The sequence below is a fragment of the Gopherus flavomarginatus genome, chromosome 4 (assembly GCF_025201925.1).
Source record: "Gopherus flavomarginatus isolate rGopFla2 chromosome 4, rGopFla2.mat.asm, whole genome shotgun sequence".
Classification (NCBI taxonomy): domain Eukaryota; kingdom Metazoa; phylum Chordata; order Testudines; family Testudinidae; genus Gopherus; species Gopherus flavomarginatus.
Genome location: NC_066620.1, coordinates 88178739 through 88186607, shown reverse-complemented (window position 1 = coordinate 88186607; position 7869 = coordinate 88178739).

The window sequence follows — 7869 nt, the reverse complement described above, 5'->3', positions numbered from 1 at the left end:
TGAAGACATATCCCACAAACACCAATGTCACTAACTATTTATGGGATAACCTGGGTTCTGCCTGCGGACCTGGTCCAGAAGCTGTCATACCCCATCATCTTGGGCCAGGACTGGCCCGAATTCTCCCAGTGCTGCAAGCTGTGCGTCACCAAGATTCCCCGGTACAGATGGCCCTCAAGGGAGAGCGCCTTGATGGCAAGGCCACTGAACAGGGGGACCCTGACCTAGGTGATCTGCCAGCCCCACCAGAGGACTAAGTCGCTGCCGAAGTCCACACCCTGACCTGACCTGCAGAAGATGACTCCACCTTGAACAGAGCCATGGACTTCTGTTGAGACCAGAGGGAAGAGCCAACGCTGAGTTGGGCATACAAGCAATTAGCCTACATGGACAGGGTGGTGACAGACCCACAGTGGGCCAACGAAGGGCTGTGGTTTGAGTTGATACAGGACTGACTGTACCATGTTGACCGCGAGCCCGGGACCCATAAGCCTTGGTCTCAACTGGTGATACACCAATGCCATCAATGGGCCATTCTATGGCTGGCCCGACATTCCCGCCGCCGGCCATCTGGGACTAGAGAAGACCCAGGCCCGGGTCTTGGCACGTTTCTTCTAGCCAGGGGTGCATCAAGAGGTTAAAGATTAGTGTGCATCCTGTCCAGATTGCCAGCTGATGGTGCCTCCCAGCATGCTGAAAGCCCCACTGATGCCTCTGCCAGTGGTTGGAACACATTTGAAAGGGTCACCATGGACTTAGTGGGATCCATTGTGAGGAGAACTGCAGGGTTCAGATACATCCTGGTGGCGATGGACTATGCCACACGGTTCCCTGAGGCTGTCGCCTTGAGAAGCGCATCCACTTGTACCATCGTGGCGGAACTTATGAAAATCTTTGCCCGGCTGGGGTTACCCCAAGAGATCCTCTCAAACCAAGGAACCAATTTCATGTGCCGACTGCTCCCGGAAGTATGCTGCATCCTGGGAATCAAGAAGCTTCAGATGTCTGGGTACCATCCCCAAACAGACGAACTGGTTGAGTGGTTCAGCTGAACCCTGAAGGGAATGCTCCACAAGTTTCTCCCAGAGAAGCTTTGCCGCTGGGACCAACTGATTCCCGCTCGTGTTACTCCCCAACTGCGAGGTGCCACAGGCTTCAACCAAATTCTCCCCCTTCAGACTGTTATACAGCCACCACCTTCGAGGGATACTGGACCTCATTTGAGAGACCTGGGAGTAGACCCCTTCCCAGACTCAGGGCCTCCTCCAGTACATCTTAGACCTACTAGACTGCCTGGCCCAGGCTGGGACTCTCACAAGAGAAAACATCCAGGCTGCCCAAGGGACCCAAGCAAGAGCCTTTAACCAGGGAACGCGCAGCAGGACCTTCAAGCTGGGAGACTGGGTCCTCATGCTGCTGCCCTTTGAGGAGTCCAAACTCCTAGACCGATGGCAGGGCCTGTATGAGGTAATCCACCAGGCAGGCCCAGTTACTTATGAAATCTGCCATCCGGATTGTCAAAAGAGGTGACAAGTCTATCATATTGACCTTTTTAAAGCCATGGCATGAGAGGGAGAGGCTAATGATCACACTCTACCCCCTTGAACTGGAACTGGGGCCCAGATCCCCATGGCGACTGAATGAACAGAATCCCAGATCAGGGACACCCTCACTGAGGAGCAACTGAGATAGACCAAGCACCTCCTTAAAGCCTTTGCGAGGACTTTGATGGCCACTCCTGAACAGACCACGCTTGTGCAACACATTATCCAGACCAACCCTGGGGAAGTGATTCAAGTGACCGCCCAGCCCTTCCCACGCCACATGTGGGAGGTCATCGAACAGGTGATCCAGGCTATGTTGGACCTCGGGGTGATTGAGCAGTCAGCCAGTGAGTGGCGCAGTCCAATCGTGCTCGTCCCCAAGCCAGATGGGAAGCGCAGGTTCTATATAGACTTCCAAAGAATCAATGTAATCTTGAAGTTCGATGCATACCCGATACCCTGAGTGGATCAAATGCTTGATTACCTTGGGGAAGCCTGATATATTACCACCCTTGATCTGGCAAAAGGGTATTGGCAGATCCCACTGGAACCAGCATCAAAGGAAAAGACCGCCTTTGCCACCCCCAGTAGACTCTATCATTTTACCTGGACGCCCTTTGGCCTCCATGGTGTCCCTGCAATCTTCCAGCAGCTGATGGACCAGCTCCTGCAATCCCATGTTGAGTACACCGTAGCATACCTGAATGATGTGGTCATCTACAGTCGCCGCTGGGAAGACCATCCAAACCGAGTGGCTGCCATCTTGAGAACCCTTGGGGAGGCAGACCTCACCGCCAACCCCAAGAAATGCCAAATTTGTTGGCAGTAGACAAACTACCTGGGCTATACCCTGGGACAAGGGTATGTTGTTGCTCCTAGTCAGGAAGGTCCAAGCTATCCAGGACCACCCAGTCCCCATCACTAAGAAACAGGTCCGATACTTTGTGGGGCTGGTGGGGTACTACCAGCACTTCATCCCCAACTTTGTCACCATTCCTGCCCCCTTGATGGGCCTGCTGACGAAAGATCAGCCACAGCACGTATGGTGGGATCCCGATTGTGAGAAGGCATTCTGAGGGTTGAAGAACCTCCTGTTCCGGGAGCCCATGTTATATAGTCCTGACTTGGGATGCAGTTTTATTGTCCAAACTGATGCCTCGACCGTAGGACCTGGCACTGCCCTTTCTCAGGACATCGACAGGAAGGAACACCCAGTCCACTATATTAGCCTAAAGCTGTTCCTGAAGGAGAGGAACTACTTGGCGATTGAAAAGGAGGCACTGGCCATTAAATGAGCAGTAGTGGCCCTTCGCTAGTACCTCCTAGGCGGCTCCTTTGTGGTGGTAATAGACCACACACCCCTCAGATGGCTCCAGCAAATAAAGGACACCAACACATGGTTGATGCGCTGGTATCTGGTCTTACTATACAACATCAGCTGGGTAAGGAGCACACCAACACAGACACGTTGTCAAGACTTAGAGAAGGGGACCTGACTGGCCCTGGAGAACAGGAGCTGGGCTTGAGGGGGTGTGTGTGTAGCAAAGAGGTGAGGCAGTGAGGGAGGGCCACAAACGCCCTGGTGGGTGGAACCAGGAAGTCCACGCCTGCCATGCCGGAAGCAGAGAGGTGGGACAGGAACAGGTAGCTCAGCTGAGCAGGAGCTGCTGAGGGAGGCAGATACTTCCAGCCTGCTGCTGTCTCAGGGACCAGGTTTGCCAGACATACCTGATGCTGAGGAGCTGCTGGGATTGCCACTGGCAGTATACCCCAGGGAGATGAAAGATGACCCCAGGGTTCAGGTACAACTGAGGCGGAGTATAGGAAGCCACCCAGGGGTACCAGACTACTGTATGGCTGTGAGGCTGCCAGGTCAGCGAGTTGCGTGTGGATTTCCCACTGACCTAGTGGCAGACCTCTCTGCCACTGTTAGGTCCCAGAGCTGGGATGTGGTGGAACTGGGCGGGCCCATGTGCTCCCTGCCATGCCCCCCTTGGGGTCACAATACTCCCCCTCCTTATGCCACGAGGTCTGCATTTGTCTGTCACCCACCAGAGCCAGGACGACAGACTGGGGGGCATTCACCTTTGCCGGTGCCTGAGACTGTTCGCTGGGTGTTTAACCCCTGCCAGCGCCCTAGACTGTTTGCTGTGTGCCTAATCTCTGCTGGCACCCCATAGACAGTGGGTGGTTATTGCCCCTGCTTGAGGGCCAGAGCACTAAGTTGCAGGACACCTCACCCTGTCCAAGGGTCTAGGCCCCTAACTGTCCCTAACTATTGTACCCTGCTTGAGGGCTGGAATTCTAGAGTGTTTGGGGCCTCACCTATGTATTTGGGCCCTGGAATCGTTCACTGTGCTTCACTGATCGAGGGTTGAGACTGCGAGACTGTTAACTTTCCCCCTTTGATATACTGCTACTCCAGGGGAGTGACAGAAAAGAGGTGTGGCCTCCCTCGGAGATTGGCAGTGAGGGAGGGCCAAACCCCCTACATGCCTACACTTCAGAAAGCAAAGTATATTTATTTTAGGACAAAAACATTATAGAAAAAACATACCATAAAGCAAGAAAAGGCCTAACTGCATAGTAAGCTTACCTGAGATCCTCCATCTTTCTGATGGAAATGCTGGCAAATTCCAGTTGTTCAAATCCTTCAGCAGGGTTTGCTCTCTTGGTTAAAAGTTCGTGTCAATTTGTTGGATTAAAATGAGTCCCTCAATCATCTCAGGCTGACATGTTATACAGTTTTGAGGGCTTTCTTTCCCAGGCCTCCCGAAACAGGAAAAAACAGTCAATGCCCCTTTCCTTAGGTTACAAAGCTTCAAAGGTGGGGTATCTGCACAAGAAGGATTGGGAGTTTGCATTAATCACCCCATAGTGATTCCAGGTCCCATGGAAAACCCACCTAGCAAGCCAGGAATACACACATATATAACATGTATTGATGCAAAGGTCTATGAATAGTCTATGTGCCCATATTGTCTGGTTCATCTCAATACAATAGGTTTCAGAGTAGCAGCTGTGTTAGTCTGTATCCAAAAAAAGACTTTGAAGCTTTCATACTTCCAGCATCTGGCTCACAAAAATGCAGATCACATTTACAAAGCTGATACAATATCTCAGAGCTCTGCTGGTGTCCATCATCTCCCTCACAGGCAGCTCCATTGACATCAATGGATCTGCACCAGTTTGCACTGGAAAAGAATGTGATTGATATTGTTCAGCTATTTTAGGACTGCCACAAATTCTGAAACCACTTTGAGATCTTAACACATCAATTAGTATCCCACCCTCCTCAGCACACCCCTTTTCAGGACCCAATCTTTCTGCTGCTATTGCTATTGATTGTCCTGTTCTCTCGTGGGCCCTCAGAATCTTGACTTGCAATATATAGGATGAACTCTTGGCCTCAATGAATGACAAAGCTCCCACTGATTTCATTTACTCTAGGATTATACCCACAATCTTCATGATTTTAGTTTATGGAAGTTAATCCTTCCCAAATTGGGCCCATTATTAATTATGTATTGTAGCAATGCACCTTCTCAGTCTCCCCCGTCTCTGCTGCTTTTAGCCCTGGTGAGACAGGCTCAGGTAATGCAGTCCCCCTTGGGACACAAGGGAAGTTTGCTCCCCGTATCCCCACTAGTCCTGGTTAGCGAATTCTTACCCCCTTGTGGGAGAAAGTACTGCCCCTCCTCCTGGAGGGTCTCACTGTTTTTCTACTCCTGGCAGCAGGGCTTCTTCTTCTCTCTACTCTCCCCCCTCCCCTTCCTTCCACAGGGAAGGGTTTAAAAAGGTCCCAGGCAGCCCCAAGTTGGAATCAGCTGGTCCCAATTAACCTCAGGTAACTCCCCCCTCAGCTGATTCTAATTTACTACCTTGGTAACCTTTCACAGCTGAACCTGATTGACCTGTGGTTGCCTCTCAGTTGATAAGGAGAAGGGCCTTTTAACCTTCTGGTACTGATTCCTACCCCTCCCTTGCAGCTGTCTGTCCTGAGTTTATCACAGTATTAATTATTTATTATTATTATTATTATTACAATAGTGCCTAGATGGGGTCTTCACTGTGCTAGGAGCTGTACAGACACACTGTAAAAGACAATCCCTGTCCCAAAGAGCTTACACTTCTAGGATATGTCTACACAGCAAGAATTGTGGATGGGTTAGTCTACACAAGATAGCTTGAATCAGCTAATATGGGTAATGATAGTAGTGAAGACAGCACACTACGGGCTTCAGAGAAGGCTAGTGGGCTGAACACGTATCCAGGGTCGATGCTGGTCTTGTACTGCCTACACTGAAGCCTGCTATTCACTGTCTTCATTGCTTTTGTTACTCAGGCTGGCTGCATTCAAGCTAGCTTGGATAGGCTAGCCCATGAACAGCTTTCTCTGTGTAAACATACCTTTAGTTTAAGACCAGATGCAACAGATGGCTGAAAAAAACAGAGCAGGATTGTGTGGGGAGAAGACAGAACACAATGACAGTAATATGAACTTGTTTTCTTTCTTAGACTAGCTGCATGCACAATTTGTAGGTATTGAGGGTACGGTTGAGAGGTTGTTTGTTGTTTGTTGTTAAGGGAGCCAAATAGAAGATCAGAAGCAGTAGTCAGCTCTCCACTAACCTAGCTATTAACAGCTGCCAGTGTTCCGTAGGCATCATGGCTGAAGCCCACTAACTTACCCTGCAAAGCTCTGTGTTCAGTAGAGAGCAGTTCAGATACTGCATTGTTGTCCTAGACCTTTGGGAGGTGGTGAGCTGGGCAGAATGATGGATTTCATTACACCGAATACTACCAAGTGCTCTAATCTTTTTAATTCTCCACTTTTTGTAAACACCTTCTTAGTAGCTTAAACAAAATTATATTCCTCTGCCAATCTCCCCTTTTCACATTTGGTGCATTAAGACTGCCTTGTGAATTTGAACATTTTATATAATCTGTATAAAGTATCGTGCTCTCTCCCAATCTCTTAGCAAATGTTTAATAGCAGAATGCTGTACTGAGAGCTCATATTACTAAGACTTTATCAAGCCTTTTGCTAAGATACTTAATTCTCCTCCAAATCCCTTCTCAAAACTCACTTTTTCTAGCTGGCTTTCCACCACTAATCTCCATTCTGGCATGACCTAATCTTACTATTGTGATTGATCATAAAAATCTATCCACAACAAAGGGTCCACGCACCCCCTCCTGAAGAAATACCTGCAGGAGTGAAATTCCTTAAGATTTCCCACACAGACCCCAAATTATTTCATTGGGGTAGGGTTTGAAAAAAATGGGCCTTGGTTCTACCACCAAAACTCCACCCTAACCCGAATATGGTCTCAGTTCTCTCTTTGAAGAATTTAGCAAAGTCCTGTGCAGACAGAAGAATTTAAGGAGGGTCCCAAAGTCTTCAGATAAGTGATTGGAATTGTGAGAATGGGATTCAGTGAATGAGGAGAATGGGATTTATTGCTCATGGGAATACAGTATGAGAAAGGCTGAGATCATAGATGCTCCTCAAGGCAGAGATTTTGGCCTCACTGGAGTCAGTGGGAGCTTTGCCTTTGAGTTCAATGGAGCCAAGATTTCATCCCTTGACACAGACACCAATTGATCTATATTAATATAAACATAATAATCATTAATAAAACATTATGTACTCATACATACAGCCACCCCTCAACCACTAGATAGTAAAAACTCCATCGTTTCACTCCAAACTTGAGAAAATGTTAGCCTGAAAGGAGGAGCTAGCCATTGTACCCTGAAGGCCACCAAATGGAGTCTGTGGTGACCCACCCTAGCAGGCGAATTCTGCAGCTACAAGCCCTACATGGAGGCCACTCTTCATGTCTCAGGACTCAAAAAATGATGTGATTGAGTAAAGCAAAAACCCAGTATAATGTGTATGTAAAAGGGCAGGGTTACCATGGGAAACCTACTTTGGGGCATGTACCATCCCAACAGGAGCCTGGCATCAGTGTATTTTTGGCATGTCATTAAAGTATTATGTATATGTGCACTGTGTACTCATTCTACTGCAATCTTTTACACGTGATATTTTGAAATTATATAAGAGTTTTGGCTTAAGAAGCAGTTTAATTCCCTTGTTTTTCTCTTTTGGTCTTCTTCAACTCCCACTGATGTCAATGACAGGACTGTAAATTACTCCAGCGTGAGCTAGATCAGGCTCTTTGTCCAGGGCTGTATCTCTCTCTACGGATGAATAGGGAGGAGTCAGATGTTGTTCACTTGATGCATAAAAGGCCTACTAAAAAGTAGTCTGCACCTGTCTCTATCTGCCTACAGCTTTACATCAAGAGAGAGGAGA